Raw genomic sequence first — 22,478 nt, 5'->3', positions numbered from 1 at the left:
CACGTGAGGTTGACATCCTTCAGAAATGCCTCTCTGAGACCTGTGACTGTTGTCAGAACCCTGGATATAAGGTCAATGCCAGATGATGTGCCGCCATTCCCTTTGGATACGACATGGCTCCCATAAAGTAATACATTGATGGCAGTCCACTAAACACTGATGTTGGTATAATAGAACTGGGAATACAGGTTGACAGTGAGCTTAATGGTGACTACCACAGTGCCACTGTCTTCCAAAAGTTTTTCCATGTGTCACTTCTCCTGACTAAGGTGTTGAATCCGGGAAGTAAAAGGACAGTGTTTCCCTGTACTCTCCCCTAAGTAGGCCAATAAATGTATACTATGGCCCATTTGCCATGTACCTCAGTGATCCCCTGCAACAACAGGAGAGGCTGCAAATTTATCTCACAAAGGAATCTTAGGTACTACACACTTGCCCCATATGGACAGACTCAAACAACTCCAATGAATCTCTGTCTCATATTGGCTACTTAGGTGCAATCTCTGCTTGACATACACAGCCATGTCTGACCCAACCATGTCAGGAATGCTACATCTGAAGAAACCAATCTGTCCACACAACATGTCTTAGATACCTCAACCGCATCCTCACAATCAACAGGACAAGCTGGAGGGACAGGTTCACAACCCAGAGACTGACCATGCTATTGAATAGGCATCACATGTATGTCAAACAGAGTACATCCCTGGCCTTCTTCAAGAGAAATCAGGAGAATTGGATGGGGAATAGAATACCCACCCTGGGGATCACTCCAGTGACTATACTCAGTAAACACATTGGGGAGTATCGTCAGGTGGCATTATGCCAGTGTATTCTCATGGGCTAGCCTTGTAAAGTCTCCATGGCCATTTGTCACATATGCACTGATGAATCTTTGAACCTACGTATCTCAGTACAGTCAAATTTGTATGTGTTTGTGTGTGTGTGTGGGTGTGTGTGTGTGTGTGTGTGTGTGTGTGTGTGTATTATTGTGTGTAAATGTGTATATTTGTTGGTTACAATATTATGTGGCCTGTCTCACCCAGTACATGACCCATTGTCACAATTTGCAAGGCCCGGTGATGCCGCTCACCTTAGAAGTACCTTTGGACAAGTGTCACCCCATAACTTCGATGGTGCATGCAATAACAATCAATAGATAGGTAGGGGTTCTAATCTCAGTCTTGGCAAATGTGTGTGAGAAACGAGTATCATGTGTTTCTGTGAGAACAACATCCATTGGATGGGCATGGTTTCATATTTTATGTCATGGTACTCACAGTACACATTCCTAGGTCTACTGTATGAGGTCGCGTTTATATTACGTGATCGAACAGTGAAATGTTCGAACACATAATAATCGACCCCTAAATGTTGAAATGCCGTAATGTCGAACAGCAGGAAAAACCCATAAAAACACCCAAACAAACCAAATGAAATGCTCTAAGCAGGGGGACAAGCCCCCCTGCACCTCCCTCACCACCTGCTACTTAAATATACCAACTCCGTGATCGCACTACAGTGCAGACAATGGAAAACTTTCATGTCCGCACTATACGGAGATCTCCATTGAACCTTTCGGCATTCTGATGGTTCAACATTTAGGGGTCGATTATTACATTTTCAAACATTTCACTGTTCAATCATGTAATATAGACCCATGAGGTCCGCTGTTCACATCAATTGTAGTGGTATCTGTAGGCACTCTTCAGCCCTATTAGCCCTGTGCAACAGTATGGAATAGTATACTATGAATAAAAAGATAGGTTGGTCTACTAATGTCAGTACTGACAAGTGTAGGTGTGTGCATTGGTGTGTATAGCAGTGGTTGTGAATGTGTAGACCTGTATGTGACACTATTATAAGTATTCACATACCCAGTACAGTCACCATTGCCATACCCCACAAGGCCATATGATGTTATTCACCTTACATGTACCGTGTAAAACTCATACTAGTAGTCCTGTGCCACCTGCAATAACCGCATAATAATGTGGTACCACAGCTTGATGAGTAGGGCTTTCAAACACAACACTGGCAACTGTGATCCTGTGTATGCATGTGTGTGTGTGTGTGTGTGTGTGTGTGTGTGTGTGTGTGTGTGTGTGTGTGTGTGTGTGTGTGTGTGTGTGTGTGTGTGTGTGTGTGTGTGTGTGTGTGTGTGTGAACAGTATTCTCTGTGTGTTTGGTTGACACAATATCCTTTAGGGTTGAGGTTGTTAGCAATCTGAGGTGTGTTCCACCCACCACACTTACCATTGTCCACTCTACTAGAGCTGATTTCAGCCACCATAGACTTAGATACAACACCTCAGCCCTATAACCTGTGAGGCACATGCAAGAACTATTACACAGACCTGGAAATGTGGGCAGATACAGCTGTACCTCGGCAATGACATGGTCAATGTGTCACAACACTGCCATACCACTCATTGGTTATGTCTGCAGGGCCACATCCTGCTGACACACAGACACCTGGAACACAAACAAAATACAGCATGTGAGAACACATTTGCTTAGTGTTACTAACACTAATAATGCATCATGGCTGAAAAGGTACACACACACTCTGATGTGTACCCATTACAAATGACAGATGATAGTACCTCACACAGCATTAAATAACTACACTCTACTAAAGTCACCCTGTGCATCCGACTCATATTAGCATGTCCCTTCATCAATGGTATGGATGGCAGGGATGTGGCACAGGTATCATCATATGCACTGGGTGTTGTGTGGGTTTGCAGGAAACCTAGGGTGGGTCATACGGTTCACATTATGTATGTGTGTATGGGGGGTGTTCATTAAATGGGCTGTTCAGGGGTGGTGTGTGTGTGTGTGTGTGTGTGTGTGTGTGTGTGTGTGTGTGTGTGTGTGTGTGCGTGTGTGCGTGTGTGTGTGTGTGTGTGTGTGTGTGTGTGTGTGTGTGTGTGTGTGTGTGTGTGTGTCTAGAGGTGACTTGTCTGATGATGATGTATGTGTGTTTGTATGCACACAGTCATGCCCTGTGGGTGCCCTGCACATGGGTATTTTGGACAACTGTGGGCTGTACATGGCAGGGTGTACAGTTCACCGTCTCCGGCCACAGACATGAAAACTGAGCCTGCCAAGGGTATCACTGGCACCACCAGGGCTGAGTCCAGAAGCAATACTACTCCCCAATGGTGACTGCAACCTGCTGGATCCATGCCTCTGTTGGGACTGGCCTGGATCATGTGCCCATGGCCTGTTATGTTGTGGCATGGACATCACACCCCCTTTAGTAGTGCTAGTCATACTGCCAGTATGGGAACATGATGCTGCATAGCCACATAGACCCTCAGCTGATCGTGGTGCTGCTCAACATCCACGTGGCTGCTGGCCATCATCCGGCAAATGCTTAAGCACAGATATTCCACGGTTGAGGAGTGCCAAGGTCTCCCACCACCATCTATCCATGACCTCAGTACACTCATGGATGGCTGCAGTGAGTTCACGAATATCACCATGGACACCAGCGATGTGCTCATCCATGACCCTGTGTATATGTCTGGTGTTACATTTAATACGTGCCTGTGCCTTCATGATGGCCCAAAACATGCATCTGGTGACTGCTGCTGTGGCATTTGCAACAGATGCATGACTGGCTGCAATCCTCCCCTGAGTACCCCTGCCTATCTGCTTGTGTGGGACCTTGCCAGCACTCTGGCTATGGCTAGTGCCTGCACTCTCACTTGCCATAGTCACCACAGTAGCATATTCCATGCCATCACCCACCAACTGTCCATTAGCTGTGGCCACTGGTAATGGGGCATATGTGGGCATTGTGACTGTGTGTGAGGATGGAGTTGACAATAGTGGGATGCCAAATGATGGCACAGATGCAGCCCCTAACAACCCCATATGTGCCTCAATATGAGCATCATCATTTATTTATTATTTATTTATTTATTGCATTTGTTTATCATGGTCAGAGTCTGCAGAGATACTGACATCAGAATCAGAGCAGGAGGGACTGCACCCACCATGTCCACCTGTGAGGGAAAAATGACATATGTACTACCGGCACTTTAAGGTTTGCTGACACATACACACACACACACACACACACACACACACACACACACACACACACACGCACACACACACACACGTGATGTGCCTCAAAGGCATTACACAGACCTCACATTAGCTGACTGGGGGCATTTATGACACACAGTCAGACAATAACATACACACTCTAGACAGACCCTCAGCATCATGGAGTGCAGCCCTTTCCAATTACCATTACTACTAATATACACCTCTGGGATATGTGAGTGGTGTTAGTAGGTGATGGCCCTTCACCTGGCAGACATTGCACCCATGTAAATGATTGCTGTTCACCTGCATAGCACTGTGGCAACTCCTACAGAGCACACCTCCCAAATGTACAGGGCTTTGCTGAATGTCTACATGTGTGGCTCATATGTTTTGTCTGTTCTTCATAACTCCTGTGTTTGTCTGATACATTACTGGGTTGATCTGTGGATTGTTACCACTAATTAATGTCCTACTTTGAGGTGCAGGCTGCATAACCTGCAGTACATGTATGTTAAAACAAAGCCGGTTACTCAAACAACTAACCAAGCTTACAGTGGATATAGTAAGTGTACACACACCTGTTAACATGTCAGGTTTTTGTGATATATCACATGAGATCTCAGAAATCAGGTCATAACATTGCCATCATTCTATATGACATATAACATGTGCAATCCAACTGAAGAACATACACATCAGTTACAGGTAAAATATGGTAAATGAAATAGTTACAATAGGCTGGTTTCATGAGTGTGCATGCCCTTAAAGTAATACTCTGTTAAAACACCTTTTGATTTAATCACAGCATGCATTCCTCTTGGGAAGGTGTCTATCGGCACGACAAATCTTGATTTGCCAATGTGTGCACACTCTCCCTTGCAAAACACCTCCGTCTATGTCAGATTGCAAGGGCATCCCCTGTGCACTGCCCTCTTCAGATCACTCTGCATATATCCTATTGGATGTAGGTGTGGGTTCTGGCTTGGCCAGTGCAGAACGTTGCATGTGTTCTGGTGAAGCCATCCTTTTGTTGATTTGAATGTATGATTTGGGCCATTGTTGTGTGGAAAGGTGGAATTCCTCAACATCCACAGCTATGTGGCAGACACCAGAAGGGTTGGAGCCACAAGGGACTGATGTTTGGAACTGTTCATAATCCCCTCTAACTTGGCTACAGGCCCAGTTCCACCTTGTGAACAGCAACTTCAAAGCAGGACACTGCCATCACCATGGGGGTGATGTTGTGGTGATGTGCAGTGGTGTTATTGTGCCAAACACACCTGTCAAAATTGTGACCAAAGAGTTCAACCATGGTCCCATATTACCATTACACATTTTTCCCACTTGCTTTTTGGAGACCTGATGTATTGTTTTCAGACTTTCACCAGGCCTGGATATTGTTTGGTGTGAGGAACGTCTGCCATCTTCCAACCCTACCCTATAGGCAGGACATATGGAGACCATGAAAGGTTGTTGTGACATGTAATACACACCCAGTACTTGCCAGAAATTCCTGCTACTCCTTCACTGTTGCTGTAGGGTTCCTGGCAGCCTCCCTGGCCAGCTTTGGTCTTATATTCTCATAGACTTTGGTGGGATGTCCACTCCTTTGCAATGTCACTGTAGTCCCATAATTTCACCACCTTTTGATAACTGTCTGCTCTGTGTTCCATGGTATGTGCAATGCTCTGGAATTATTTTGGTACCCTTCTCCAGGCTGATATATCGCAAATATGTGGTCCCTTAGCAGCTTCGTCAGCTCTGTGCAAACTATGGCTGTTGCTGTAGCAGGCAACTGGGTATATTTTTGGATAATCCTGGTAGGACAGCTGACCATTATTTGTTGTTAATCAAAGAGTCTCTGTAATTGATGGCAGGTGTGTACCCAATAAGATGTACTGCTGTAGTTATATCAAAAGCTGCCTCAACACAGTAGTAGCTTCAGCCTGTGCACACATATGCATCTATGTTATTGTACTATTGTTATGTGTCATTATTGTTCCCATAACAGATTTGTTTGCTTTACAATTGAATTGTACATGTTATAGGTCACATGAAAGGTTGGCAGTATTTTGAACTTGTCTATTGTACTCTCATTTTTTGTATATCTCAAATACCTGACATTATAACAGGTGTGCACACCATTTATATGCACTGTATACCACACATTTATACAATATGACCCTAGTTTTGGGCCTTTGTCCCCCCATTTTGTCAGTCTTTAACCAAATGTCCTGCAATAACAACTTGCGAGGTATGCTACAGATATGTGACATCTCCTGCAAATAGGCCCTGTGATGAGCACCGTGATGCAATGCAATAAACACCACCACAAGTGAACATGCAGAAATTGCTAAATGGCTGAGTGTAATAGTTGTGTGCATGGTCACATGCATTAACTTTAGCATGCCTGGGGTACTGGTGAGCCACAACAGAAAAATCCCATACTTGCCAGCTTCAGGCTGCTGTCCCATGTGCAGAAAAGAGGGACCTATGTAGTTGTGAGAGAGAGGTATTGTCAGCAGATTCACATTAGGCATTGGTACAATATGAATGCTTTGTTTCTGCACAGGTACAGTAAACACTATGATATTACACAATTTGCTGTCCTTCACCATAGATGTGTACTTTTGTGCATTACTAAACCCCACCCACTAATCCATTTTGCACTGACGTATACATCTAGATACTATATAGAAGACAGTTTAAATGCTACCTCATTACATTGATGTGCACTTTGACCTTACGTAGATGCTCCTTGCCTGTTGCCTGGGTGCCACCCACCTCCACGACTGCTGTTTCCCATGTTTGAGTTTGTGTGGGACAACCTCAAGGTTGGCAAGGGACTCTTTTGTCACTGTAAGTGGGGCCTGTGTGGCTGGACCCCATCGGTAGCAGCATGGTCCTTCACTATAGCAGCAGCCCTTTGCCGGGCATGGCATATCAGGTCAGTTGCTCTATGCCTTACCTGATCATATGTGTGTCCATGGTGGCCCAAGATGTTCACTCTGTGGACAATCTAATCCCACAGGGCAGTCTGCTTCTGCAGATTTTGCTGACTATGGCCAGAAAAGATGGCTTAGTTTAAGATTACAGCTTCTGTGATGGCTGCTATGTCGACATTGGTGTAAGGCGGTGGCTGCTGTATGGCACCTGGAAGACATAAACAGGAAACACATCACAGGACATCAGACATTGCCCAGAGTTCTTTACAGAGCCAGCACAAGAAAATGGACTATTATTAGCCACCACTTACAAACACATCATACCCCTCTACCTGGCAGCACTGTATGAGCATGCATTGCACTCCTGGTCCTGATGTCTCATGTTTCCCCAGTGAGGGCCAGTACATTGCATAAACCACCATTCATCATTGATGTTTGTGTAGAAAGATGATAGTGGCTGTGTTCTTTGCAGATGGGATGTCACTGGTGCTCAGGGTTTGCCTGTATACAGTGTGTAATGGAGCTGGAAGCATATGCCTGGGTTCATGTAGAATTCAGACAGGAATGTTATCAGGCCCCAAGGTGACTTGCTTTTGTTAACTTTTATTAGTCAGTTTGCACCTGATCCATGATGATGAGGGGAGGGATACATGTGCTGTGCATATCTACCTATACTGATTGTGAGCCAAGGGGGGATGTTTGCCCTAAACCTGTCTGCAGCAGGTTGGCTGTAGCTATGGTGTGTGTGTATGTGCTGTGATTGACCACCATTACAGGGTGGGTTGGGTTGTTGCCTCTGAGAATGCATACATATGTGAAGATGGTTTTCTGATTGTCCTTAGTGGATGTGTCCAATTTGTACTCATAGCTAGCCTTACAGTAGTCCACCTGTGACCTAATATGCTCATTCAGACAAAGGTTGACATGCTGCCCAGTTGGTGCCTGCTCCTACTTTGCCCTGTACAGCCAATATAGCATCACATTATGTGCTTTGTGGATTGCTGCTGTCCAGTAAAGGGGTTTACTCTACCTTGGTGAAGACAGGTTTTACAAGTAAGGTATTACTGAGGCCATACAGCTATGTGGGTGGTCATATATCTGTTTGTAGTAGGCATGGACACAAGGTCAGAACACAGTTGGCCACCTCTACAGTTTCAATGTGATACTCATGCTTATTAAACTACCCATGTCAGTGTCAGGGCAATGCCACAACCAGAAGCTGTAGAAGTGTAACTCTCTTGGATGCACAAAAACTAAGGTTGCACACATGTACAACATGTACAGCTTATTTACCTGATGTTTTGCATCCCATATCAGTTGTTAAGAGGCAGTCAGTCCACCTACCAATACATACATATGCACAGGTAATATCTGCTATACATTTCTGTTCTATGTCAGTATGGCACACTGTAATTACAGTCGTGCTGCTCAGTCAGTCATGTCAACCTGACAGGGCAGGACATCTGGAGGACACCACACATACATGGTGGGCTATGGGACACAATTAGTGACACTTTCTTCATATTGCTGTAACACACGTATGTCATTTGATAGTGCAGTAGCCTTTGCATTCACAAACATACCCTGGAGGATGTCTGATGCTCATATGGCAGGCAGAGAGGCTATGGGTGTGGTAGTGAGGGTAGGAACTGTTAATGTTGTGAGTATGACTGGTATGGGGACTGAGCTTGCTGATATGCTGGAGGGAGGAAAGGTGGGTATATTGTGTGTGCCAGAGACCAGATGGAAGGGGTGTACAGCTGTGTGTATCAGAGTCGGGTACAAATAGTTCTATAATGGTGTATATGGGAGGGGAACTAGTGCAGGTGTTAACCTGAAGGAATATTATGCCAAGAGTGTTTGTGGAGGTGATAAAAGTGTTGGGTAGAGTGATGTCTAGGAGGCTGAGAATTGATGGTGTAATGATGACAGTTGTAAGTGCATATGCTCCACTAATTGTCTGTGTGATGGATGAGACAGACATACTTTGGTGTGGTTGGATGAAGTGGTGATGAGTGTACCCAAGGGTGAGAGAGTGGTGAATGGAGCATGTTGATGAAGGGGACAGAGGGGATGCAGAAATTATGGGTAGGTATGGTGTTAAGCAAAGGAATGTAGAAGGTGAGATGGTGGTGGAGTTTGCAGCAGAGGTTGGACATGGCTGTGGTGAATACATAGTTTTACAAGACCAAGTGGCATAGGGTGACATACAAGAGAGGTGGAAGATGCACACAGGTGGATTATCTCCTATGCAGGTGGGCCTGTTTAAAGGGGATTGGTAACTGTAAAGTGGTAACAAGGGAAAGTGTAGGTGAGCAGAATATTAGTCTGTGAGATGACATTGGTGATCAAGAAGAGGAAAAGGAGTGTGAGGGCAGCACCATGGATCAAATTGTGGATACTGAGAAAGGGTGATTGTGAGGATGAGTTCAGGGAGGAGTTAAGACAGGCAGTGAGTGGCATTTAAGACTTAGCAAATATCTGGGTTACTACATTCGAGCTAGTAAGGGAAATTAGTAGAACGGGGCTTGGTGTGACATCCGCACAGAGGAAGGAGGACAAGAAGACCTGGTGGTGGCATGAGGAAGTACAGGGGAGTATATAGAGAAATAGGTTGGCCAAGGAGAAGTGGGATTGTCAGACAAATGAAGAAAGTAGACAGGTGTATAGGGAGATGAGGTGCATGGTAAAGTGAGTGGTGGCAAAGGCTAAGGATGAGGCATCTGAAGGGCTGTATGTAAGATTGGACACCAAGGATGGAGAATAGGGCCTGTACCAATTAGCTAGACAAAGGCATGCAGCTAGGAAAGATGCGCAGCAAATAAGGCTGATAAAGGATAATTGTGGATGTGTACTCAAAAGCGAGGAGGGTGTGTTGAGCAGGTGGAAACAGTACTTTGATGGGCTGTTGAATGAAGAGAATGAGAGAGAGAAGGTTGGATGATGTGGGTATGGTGAATCAGGATGTGCAACTTATTATCAAGGAAGAATTAAGGATTGCTATGAAGAGTTTTAAAAATGGAAAGGCTATTGGTCCAAATGGCATACTTTTGGAAGCATGGAGGTGTTTAGGACAAATGACAATGCTCTTTTAATCGGATTGTTTACTGTAATCTTGGAAAGTGAGAGAATGTGTGAGGAGTGGATAAATGTTTTTGGGTTTGATTATAAGAATAAGGGTGGTGTGCAGAGCTGTAGTAACTACAGAGGGATAACACTGTTTAGTCACAGCATGAGGTAATGGTAAAGGGTGGTGGAAGCTAGGTTAAGAAGGGAGGTGAGGATTACTGATCAGCAGTATGGTTCCATGCCAGGAAAGGGCAGTACAGATGTGATGCTTGCTCTGAGAGTTTAGATGGGGACATACAGAGAAGGTCGGCAGTAGCTGTGTTGTGTCTTTGTGGACTTAGAGACAGTATATGACAGGATGCCTAGAGAGGAGTTGTGGTATTGTATGAAGTGGTCAGGAGTGGTAGAGGAAATCTGTAAGAATGCTACAGGATATGTACAAGGCTAGTGTGACAGCGGTGGGTTCTGCATTGGGATTGACAGGTGCATTTAAGGTGGAGGTGGGAGTACATCAGGGATGAGCTATGAGCCCTTTCTTATTTACAGTGGCAATGGACAGGTTGTCAGACATGATCAGACAGGAGTCCTTGTAGACTGTACTGTTTGCAGATGACATTGTGGTCTGCAGTGAGAGTAGGGAAAAGGTTGAGGAGACACTGGAGAGGTGGAGGTATGGTCTAGAGAGGAGAGGAATGATGGTCAGCAGGACTAAGACAGAATATATGTCTGTGAATGGGAGGGAGGATAGAAGAATGGTGAGGATGCAAGGAGTACAGTTTTCAAAGGTGGATAAGTGTAAATACTTGGGAACAACAGTTCAGAGTAATGGCGAGTGTGGGGGAGAGGAGAAGATGAATGCACAGGCAGAATTTGGGTGGTGGAGAAGAGAGTCAGGAGTGATTTGTGACAGACAAGTACCATTAAAACTGATATAGAAGGACTTCAAGAGGGTAGTGAGACCAGCTATGTTATATGGGTTGGAGACTTTTGCATTGAAAAACAAGGCAAAAGTCAGAGCTGGATGTAACAGAGTTAATGATGGTAAGACTTGTACTGGGTGTGATGAGGGTGGACAAGATTAGTAATATGTATGTTAGGGGGTCAGTCCAGGTTTGACAACTTGGGGGCAAAGCCATAGAGTGGCAAGATTATGTTGGTTTGGATAAGTGATGAGGTGGTATGCTGAGTATATTTGGGAAAGGATGAGGCTGCCAGGTAAGAGAAAAAGATAAGGTGTATGTATGTGGTGATAGCAGACATGCAGGTGTTTGGTGTGACAGAGCAAGATGTAGAGGACTGGAAGACATGGAGACAGATGCTCTGCTGTGGCAACCACTAATGGTTACTGCTAAAAGAAAGAGAAAGTGACATTGTAATGTCAGTGTTCACAGGTTTACAATTATTTGCCAGATATAACACAACTCTTGATGACATAACTACAAATATGAGACACACATATGGTCAGTGTCCATAACACTGGACAGTTGAATGGTATGAGCTCAGTATATCACATGCGGTTCAATGCACACAGCTGCGACAGTATTTCAGAATGCAAATACCCTGTATAGGGCCATCACATGTCTGAGACAAACATGTACATTATATTTGTATTGACAATTAACATATGGATATCTGCAACATCCCAGTAGCTGGCCTAGCAGTGTCACAGTCAGTATTGTGCAGCACACACTCCAGTAATGGTCATATGTGAACCATCCTTTCCTGGGGTAACTCAGGGCCTTGAGCTGTGTTCTATGTCACTGCAGACAGACACAGACACTATGGCCATAGGTTCTGCTCAGCAATATATCAGTACAGCATGTGTTGTTGAGACTTAATATTGTTTGAACTTCCTATTTTTCATGTGTACATACCTCCTACTACACTCCATTACATGCTTTATTGTTTGACATACCTGTGTATTTTATTTGGTTCAGTTGGTATAAAACATCAGTTTCAGTGTGTGTGTGTGTGTGTGTGTGTGTGTGTGTGTGTGTGTGTGTGTGTGTGTGTGTGTGTGTGTGTGTGTGTCTGTTTCTTTCTCTGTCTGAGACAGATGTAGGATATCCATCTGTTTTGTATAGGCAGAAGCTTGTCTTTAGTAGGTAATGCTCATCAGTAGCTGATGGCCTGTGCACCACTTGGAGTCCCCACTTGCTAATTGCATTTAGAACAGCTGTGGTATCATTATCATACCCAATAGCATGGAAACACACTCCTATAACTGAGTACTTCATGTGGGTGTTGTCCCTTTTCCTTGCCTGTGAGGAGGACTTCATGGAAGTGTGTAACAAACAGCATCACAGAGGGTAGTTGGAAATACCTCTTACAAGAAACTCTGTGGAGACAGCCCAACAAGCTGGGGAGAATATTCCAGATATATGGACATAATGTAAGTATTGGTGTTATATAGTTGAAGTAATGCTAGTTTGACAGGGTTTGTGTGGATATGGCTGTTCTGCATGAATTTAAGTCTGATAGTGTAATGTGGTTGACATAACTCTCAACTGTAGGGCTATCCGCATACTGCCAGAGATTGGACTCTTATAGTTGGTGTGTTACTCACACATTTTTTGGCCTTGGAAATTCAGCAGCATACTCTGAGGATTACATTCAGTAAATGGTAACATCCAGGTGAGTTTCTGACTTCATATCCCTCAGAACAGATATGTTACAACAACTCTGTTACACCAGCAACCTTCTCAGTTTATAACAGCAATATGTCAATAATACTCATGTGTTTGAGCCTCTGCCCCCAAGTATGTCAGGCTTTGTCCAGATGTCATGCTATAAGAGGTGGGTAGGTATAGTATATCATTATATAGTGACTTCATTCCTGATATCATCCCAATGATGTATCAGACTGCCAAATATGTTATGTGTAAGAAGCCTTATATAGGAGGACAAAGCCTGGATGTTCTGTGGGACTCTATACAGTTGAGCGGACTGTGTATTTCTGGCAATTGTTGACAGACTGTCAGGATTGTGTAGCAGTGTATTGTGAATGTGTTATTTAGCCTATGTAGGGAGGAGGTAGATGTACATGTTACGGGTCCTTTTCTATCTGACTTTGCATGCTGCTACAGTTTCTGGTGCTCTATCAGCTGTATATGTTTGTAGGGGAAGACTGAGACATACCACAGGCAGGCGTCAGACTACACTGTGAATTGGGCCAGTATATGTAGGGGTAATGTGTGAGTGGCAAACATGCTGATGATTTTGTTGACAAAATCCATATACTCTACTGTTCATGTGGCTTACCAACATGTCACTTTGAATGTGGTGAGATTTGTTATGAGTATGCACTTGCACACTGGTGTCTGCTTGTCAGTGCTGTTACATCCCTGTAGTGCCTGATATATTTGCAATTACATGCGTATTCCTCCATAGCAAAATTGGGTTAGTGTTGTGTCAGTCTGCCTGTAGTTTAGACAGTGCTTGGTGACATGCCTAGCAGCTCAGTGTAGTTTCCCTACTGTGATGTTATGTCCAGATATTTATCAGATGTACTGTTGCCTGGCCCCCATACGTGTTGTATATGTCTGACTTATCAGTGGGATGATGTGAAGATTTATGTCAGTAACTAGCGGGGAGTAATTTGGTTTTGGACTTGGGCTATTCCAGTCAATATATGTTACAACAGACAGGAGGGTCTTACTGCATCAACTGTGTCACCTTATATTCTCCAGTATTTAGGATATGTTCCAAGTTTCATGGCTTTGCCCCCCCCCTTTGTCAGGCTTGGTCCACATTTGTTACACTAAGGAGTTCTGAGCATACCTCTTAACTGGCCAGATTGCTTCAGACGGTCCAGGTTTATTGCTCATATTTCTGTTCTGTTCCACAAAATCATTATTTTCATTTCTGTGGTAAATCACTGTGATGATGTGAGGATTTCTATCAGTAAATGATGACATACATTTCAGTTTTAGAACTCACATCCTTCTGACCATGCATTCTGACACAAACCCTTTTACTTTAGCAACATTCTACATTTATAACTGCAGTATGTACATTATGTCCCTGGTTTTGGCCCATTGTCCCCCCATTTTGACAGCCTTTGTCCAAAATTCTTGCACTAAGAGGTGGAGAGGTATAGTGCTGGGTATAACTCCACTACTTTATGAGTATATATATATATATATATATATATATATGTATATATATATATCTACTACGGAAATTACACTATTTCAAAATCCAGTAATAGATGCCCACTAACATGAAAGTGCACTTCTCCAAAAGTGCACTTTTGCGAACACCACTAGAACGAACGGGCAATGTCCTCCACTGTGGTGCAGTAGTCCCGGACCTTAGGGTTAGGGCTTGGGTCAAGGATAGTGTATACCTCCACTATCCTTGACCCAAGCCCTAACCCTAAGGTCCGTGACTACCGCACCATAGTGGAAGACATAGGTCCGTGACTACTGCACCATGGAGGACATACAATTTCCTCCACTGTGGTGCGGTAGTCATGGACCTTAGGGTTAGGGCTTGGGTTAAGGATAGTGGATAGTCCTACTAGCTATCCACTATCCTTAACCCAAGCCCTAACCCTAAGATCCATAACCATTCGCTCAAGTGGTGTTCGCCAAAGTGCACTTTCGGTGAAGTGCACTTTCGCGTAAGTGGGCATCTACTACTGGATTTCAAAATAGTCTAATTTCCATCTCCAGTAGTAGACCCATATATATTTATATATATATATATATATATATATATATATATATATATATTTATTTTTTAATGTCTATACTTATATTTATATAACGATATATATGTATATGTTCTATACATTTGTTTTATATATATAGCTCCATATATCTGATGGATATAGTTTTTCATATATATCTATCACCATACACATCTATATGTGTATATTTATATATACTAAACATGACTGATTCCACAGTGTTTGTTCCCTACTAGTCTATACCTGTACTGAATGATATATTTGAAAAAGCAGCATTCATTGTTAGAGTTCAAGTGGTTTAGTGGGACATTGCTCTGACTATGGTGTACAGTTTCCTGGGTTCAAGACTTGACATGGATGTTTGCTTTGTTGCTGGGCAGAACAGTGCCTGATGGAGCCAGGGTGATTAAGACAGTTTTAAGCAATTGTTAGCAGGTTTGCATGATGGTAAGCGATGCCAACACACTGTTAAATGCGAAACTGCTTAATCTGTGTAGGCATCACTTAGCATCGCATAAACTTGCTTACTCCCACTTACCTCCATGCTAAAAAAAGGGGTGATAGGAAAGTGGTGAAAAAGGGGGGATGCAGAGGGAAAAACAATATGAATGATATCTTCAGATGTGCAGGACAGGTGTAGGGAAGGTCCATAACTGTCCATTTCTGATACAGCAACAGCTGTGCATTTGTACTGAATTTGGAGGTGAATTTAGACACTCAAACCCTTGAGAAAGGGGTGAGGACAAGAGTAATATGTTGTTAAGCCAATTAGACCAGATTACATGTGTCCAGTGGACACGTGTGCAGAATGGATAGCTATGTATGGGTGACATTTTTTTTTGAGGAACAGATTGCCCCTTTTTTTTTTTATAAGGTGAAGAGTGGGATGTTGGGGAAGGATAGTAGGTATATTTGGGGAGGTAAGTTAGGTAGGAAGACAGACAAAACAGCAGACAGGTCCAGTATATAACATGTGTGGGGGGGTAAAAACCTTGGACAGGGAGGGTGGTTGGTAATCAGATGCCCATGAGCCCCCAAATGGATACAGTGGGACTGAGGTCCCCACCCATGAGCAGTCACCACTGCACCTTCATGGCCCCAAAGGTGGCTGTGCTGGGGGCTGAGCAGAAGGGGCAGGCTGACTCTCAAGATGCACCATGCAGCCCTCAAGCTGACACAGCTGATCTCTGAACTCTTTTCAAAGCTTGCTACGCACCAATCCCCAGACCTGACTATGGGTGATGGTGTCCTGTCTGTGCCCACTCCCGGGGGGGGGGGGTGGACCCTATCCTCTGAGGTGGTTTCACCTGAAGGTGGGGGAGGACCAGCTGATGGTCCTGGGTTGAGTCCCAGATGTGCTGGGGCCCATTGCCATGGCCAGTTGAGGCTGGACAGGTGGATCGACTGGGATCGGCCTTCACAGACATGCTATGGTGTTGAGGTTTTTCAACATATGTTGGTTAATCATGAACAACACATTCCAGGATTAGTTATAATAGCATGCATGGGTGTTCCCATTAACCCAAAACAACAGATTTGAAGCAGTTGCACAGCAAGCAGAACACATGCATATATGGAACTACAGTGGGCATTATAAAGGTATGCAGATTACATTCATAGCAACAGGCCACCAATGATAGTATTTCAACAGGGAACGTTAATAATCAAATGTTTAAATATTTGTAGAACAATAGGATACATGTCTCAACAGTAGGGTTGGTAAAAAACATACCCGTTGATTTATGTGTTTAGATTATTGATGAAGATAGGGTGGCAGCGAGAGAGAGAGATGTCAATTAACAACTATATAAGCTTCATTTGCTCACAACTTTAATGATCATTGCTCTAATCATTACTCTCCAGGTATTACCTCACTTTACATCACGTTATGGCCTTGGATTGGGCAGTGGTATGTTTGTACACAGTGTATAATTGCAGTCTTCTTACAGCTAATTTGTACATTTTCTTAGCTGGCAGACAGGTGGGGGACATTTCTGTTAACATTACCTGACTGTTTCTACCCATATTCGCATAGTCACAGTTACATACTGTGTGTGTGTGTGTGTGTGTGTGTGTGTGTGTGTGTGTGTGTGTGTGTGTGTGTGTGTGTGTGTGTGTGTGTGTGTATGTACTTATCTTGCTGTCATTTGCAGCCTTGGGGTTGGACAGTGGGTGTTGTACACAGTGTATAATTACAACATTCTTACAGCTAATTTATACCTTTACTTACCTGGCAGACTTGTGGAGGATATTTCTGATAACATTACCTGACTGTTTCTACCCATGTTCGCATAGTCACGGTTACATATGTGCACTCATACTGTGTGTGTGTGTGTGTGTGTGTGTGTGTGTGTGTGTGTGTGTGTGTGTGTGTGTGTGTGTGTGTGTGTGTGTGTGTGTGTGTGTGTGTGTGTGCTACTGCCATACTCTGCCTTGATTTCTATTGGTCACCCTGGGTGCTGGTGGCAGTGACCACAAGTTGTGACAGTGTGACACTTGAGAGACATTTCTTGGAGGAGACTACTTAGTGTATGTACTTATCTTGCTGTCATTTGCAGCCTTGGGGTTGGACAGTGGGTTTTGTACACATTGTATAATTACAGCCCTCTTACAGCTAATTTATACCTTTTCTTATCTGGCAGACCTGTGGAGGAAATTTCTGTTAACGATACCTGACTGTTTCTACACATATTCATTTATTCTTGGGTGAGAGTATGCATGCAGCTTAATACCACTCCCGGGATTTGAACCATGCATGTTTGTGCAAAAAGGTACAACAAGGTTGTTTTTCATCACAATGAGCTATTGGGGAACTGCTTTTTTTATTGACTGTTTTCTGTATAATACTGTCTTGTTTGGGCAATCTGCCTTGTAATTCTGACATTCATGCATGGCAGATAGTTTCTATGCTGTGTATTCATACCTTGAGATATTACAGTATGGAAAACAATATTATTATTAACAATTATATTATATTATATTATATTATATTATATTATATTATATTATATTATATTATATTATATATTATATATTATATATTATTATTATATTATTACCAATAGTTAATCTGTTTTACAACTCCACAATCTTTGTCAGATGAGCCTCAATTAATTAATGCTGTCAGAGCCATAGTTGCTATGCATAACTTGTATACATTTAGATTCATACTGCCACATACCAAAGTAAACACAACAGTCTGGGGTTTTGAGTTTTATTGACAGGTACTGACACTTTTAGTGATATATATCCTTTACATCACTATTAACTCTGCTAATGTCTCATTCATTCAGTACAGACAATACACATTTCTGACTACTGGCAGGTGACATTATACTCCTTTCTATTTATTTGCCCTGATTACTGCAAGCTAGATTTGTGCTCACTAGCCTTGCGATGCAGCCTTAGCAGCCTGCTGGCATGGTCATCCATGTTCGCAGCCCTCTCATATGCAGCTGTACAGGAGATAGAGAAAAACATATGCATGCCTATTCATCTCATACTTAGGATAGACTTTGTTGCACAATAATTGATACTGATACTTACACACTGCTGGGACATTCTGTACCCAAGTGTCTTGGATCCACTGGTCCAACAGGTCCCTCTTCCTATGCTTCAGGTCAGCATAATGGTGCCAGACCTGCTCACCAGTCTGAGGGATACCAGTATCACTGGTGAGGTCATGTATGAGATGGTCCCACACCTCCAATTTGTATTGGGAGCTCTGGTACTGGTCCTGCAGCAGTCTCCCCTCATGGTCTTTTAAGAGGAGTCCAACCATGACCCTGGACTCTTGAATACCCCAACACTGTGCCCGAAAGCACACACCCTCACCAACGCCAGCTATAGTGCCTGCAGTGATTAGCTACAACTGGTTATGGTTGTATTCCTACCTGCGGGGTTTAAATAGGGCTGGATTCTCACCCTTTGCTGTGATTGGCTGATTTTGAATGTGCTGAGCTAAGCTAAGCGATGAGCAAACCTGCTTACCTAAGATAAGCATTGCTTAAAGGGGTAGATGCTAAGCACTGCTTACCAGTGTGCAAATCTGCTTAACTATGCTAATTATAGGTAAGCATTTGGATTTAAGTAATGCTTACACCGGCTAAGCATAGATGAGCAAAATTTAGTGTTGTTCGGCTTTCATTTTATGGACTATCAGGATTGTGGGGTTGATTCCTTATTGATGACATCTTATGATATGTATGTTTACCTTCCAAAACATCCCCCATGTGCTTTCATTACATCATATTTTTTGTGGCAATACTGTATGGGACACTTGTGTTTATATGGGGTTTCACATCTGTACTACACTGACACCTCACATTTGGACCTGCTACACTACCCTGGTTAACAAATATATATTATTCACTACCTATTTATTAAAAAGATATTTTAGTGCTGCTTTCACATATAAAAACAAATGGACTGCAGTGGGAATTGAACCATGAATGACTGTATGCTAATCAAAAGCTCTAATCACTATACTCTCTCACTTTTGTTCTCTTGGCTGTATATTTCTATTTTGCTCCTTCAGATGTTTAAGCTATGCTGAACACAGCTGGGTGATGCGCACAACCACTCAGCTATGCTTAAACTTTAGTGGGGAGGAGAAAAATATAAATATGTGTATTATTTTCTTAGTTTATGGATATGCACTTAGCTAACAGTCATACCTTTCTAGCTCTTAGAGCTTAACATCTGAACAAAGCCTAATATGATGGGGGGACAAAGAGGGACAGATTTTAAATATTGCTCTTGCAAACTTAGAAAGTTGATAGAATAATAGGTTTTGTATTAGCATGACTTATTTGAAGGATGTGGAGTCTTAGACTCAAATGTTTGTCATTATGTCATGACTTTGAGCCTCAACTCTTTGCCAGGACAGTAGCAGGAACACACCTAACATATGAGGCACAAATCTGTAGATTCTGTGACTATCTGTTCAGTTGGGAAGTATGCTAACAGTGTCCACGAACACTGTTTTTGTTTTCAAAGTGCCTGAGTGCAGGGGCTGTGTTTACTGTGCGAGCACTGCTCAGACATGCCCCTTACACTCATTCATGGATCATGCCTGTGCAGGTTAGAGAACAGCTCACCTTCATGAATATGCAAGGCACGCTGCTGTGCTGCATGGGCACAATCCACTATTCTTGCATGGAGCTTTCATGAACGCCAGAGTATAACTGTAGCTTCTATAGCTTTTATAGCTGGAAAGAACCACACTGACACTGAATGATTATTAAGCATTTTTGTTCATGTTAGCCAAACAGAACTTCATCAGAATACAGAAAAATCTGTAGTCTTCAGTTTAAATATGATTCATTCAGTAAGACGAAGATAGCAGCCAATAAGCTATTGCAGCAAGTAAAGTCAGCCTTCCTCCTCCTCCTAGGATGGGCAGGCCAGCATCAGCCTGCTCACTCCCTTCTGGTCACTCCAACCCCTCTGCCACTAGTCAAAACTTGTTATATGGTGTGCAGTAAGACCTTTATCCCTCTGCAGCACAGGTCCAGAGTATGGTTAGCATGTCATTATAGGTTCACATGTAAATATTAGGCTACAAGTCTGCAAAGTATTACAAGACTAGCTAATAACCAGAGTCTAGACACAAACCCTGTACCACATATCTGTGATGTAAAGACCTTAACCATGCAGCCTTGGCACACTTCTGAAAAGAAGCTTCAGGAATTCTTGCTCAGACCATACACCAAGCAAAAGACCATCTGGCATTAGACTCTGCTAAATTTTGCTATTAGCCACTCTCGCTGTCTCTGATCTCTGTTGGAATGACAAGCCCAACTTTTGGCTTACTAGAATTGATAACACATGTTTAGACATGTCTGACAGACAGTGTATGCTTTCTCCCTGTCGTACTTCTAATAAATCTCTGATGTGCTAGTTTAAATTGTTGAATTAAAGCTACATCTGCTATTAAAAAATGTATCTATATGCATATATATATATATATATATATATATATATATATATATATATATATATATATATATATAGATGCATACACACATATACATATATATATAGGGGGTATTGAGTTCCTTGATATTAAATGAAGTGTCAATAACCATTGAAACTTTAGAAAGTATTGAGGGTCAGTAATCATTCTACAGGACAAGATCTTACCAGTAATAGAATCACCTGTGCTGGTACCACTCAAAGCATGGAAAACACTTGTGTAAAGGGACTGCCATGTGCACTGGTAAACAGATTTGTGTGGATAGTTTCTTAATTTTTGACATCTTACCACCGCATACTTTCTTTATAAGGCTCATTTATTTGTAATTGCTCTATGCCGTGAAGACATGGGTCTTTTGATATTTTTGATTCTTCAAAAAATCCAATTTGGAGCTTCCTCAATGAATCTGATTAGGAAGAAATGTCCAAGTCTACCTCATTTCAGCCTGTAGACATCATATATTTTAGAGGTAGCAGCCAGTGCCTGGGAGATCTGTTGCTCTGGTGCCTTTCTAATAGTTTCTGAGGATCTTCATCTGCTCTCCGAGAGTGTGACCACTATTGGAATTAGGACGGTGCGGTGAATTCTATTTGTTTCGTACTGTCACAGTTTTTCCTGACTGAGTAATCTTTCTATGTATTTCCATGTTTACAGATGGATCTCTGTTTTTAGTTGCTTGATGAATAGCTGCATTTTCTATTACTATGGAAGGGGGAGTTTCTTGGAGGAATTCTTGTTTTATTTAATTTAGCAGCATATCTGGATATTTGAAGTTAGTTTGTATATTGCTTTTATAACATAACTTGTGACTTTCTGTCAATGCCTTTTCTTTCCTGTCCATCTCTAGGGACAAAATCTTGGAATTATTTACCACACAACCACCTGAAGTGTGAACAGTTGGCCTTCTGACATTGTCATGAGTATAAGTGCATAAGAAGTCACTTTTCAAGCAATCACATAAAACAGTGATGCAGTCAAGAAATTTAGCAGACAGAAGAAATGCATTCCACACTCTTAATAATTACTGGCAAGATTGCTCCTGCATTAATGCAACAATAACATCCAGAAACAACCCTGATGGACAGAATACCACAATGGTAACATGCCTGGCTTGCATTCATATACAGACTAATGAGTAGCCATGATCAAGTTAACTATAATTCCATGAATGGAGGCCCACAGCATCAGATCTCTGACGTGTGATATGTAAATGTGGTACATTTGGGCAGCCGCTACAAAAAAAAAATGCATATCATTGAAGTATCAGGTCTTATGCATCAGGAATCTTACGATAACCAACAGACAATGTAATAGCAATTTCAAAAGCCTGAGCAAGATATAGTCTTGGCCAATTCTTGCCTTTTATAATTTCTCCAAGTCTTTTGGGTTTCTAATACCATGACAGAAATGAACTCCATTCTTAAGTCAAAGTATGATTAAAGTTTATGAAATTAGTATTATTTCACTTTTTGACGTTAGCCAAACGAGCTCTTTGGAGCACCCACAATGTGCCCAGTAATGACTCCTTCTACAATTCATATGGTGTTACATGAATTGGTAACATATCTAAATGTTGTTGTTGTTTGTCTTTCAGCTTTTTCCCAGTAAGGGGCCGCCACAGCGGAACTCCGGTCCGCTAATGATTGGCAATAGATTTTTACGAAACGCCAAGGTGCCAGCTCAAAGCCCAACCTTCAATGAAGGCACGCCCATTTATGCACACATGTCT

This window comes from Protopterus annectens, chromosome 1.part1 (genome assembly GCF_019279795.1).
Source record: "Protopterus annectens isolate FY-2018-M chromosome 1.part1, PAN1.0, whole genome shotgun sequence".
Taxonomy (NCBI): Eukaryota; Metazoa; Chordata; order Ceratodontiformes; family Protopteridae; genus Protopterus; species Protopterus annectens.
This window is presented reverse-complemented; position numbering follows the sequence as displayed.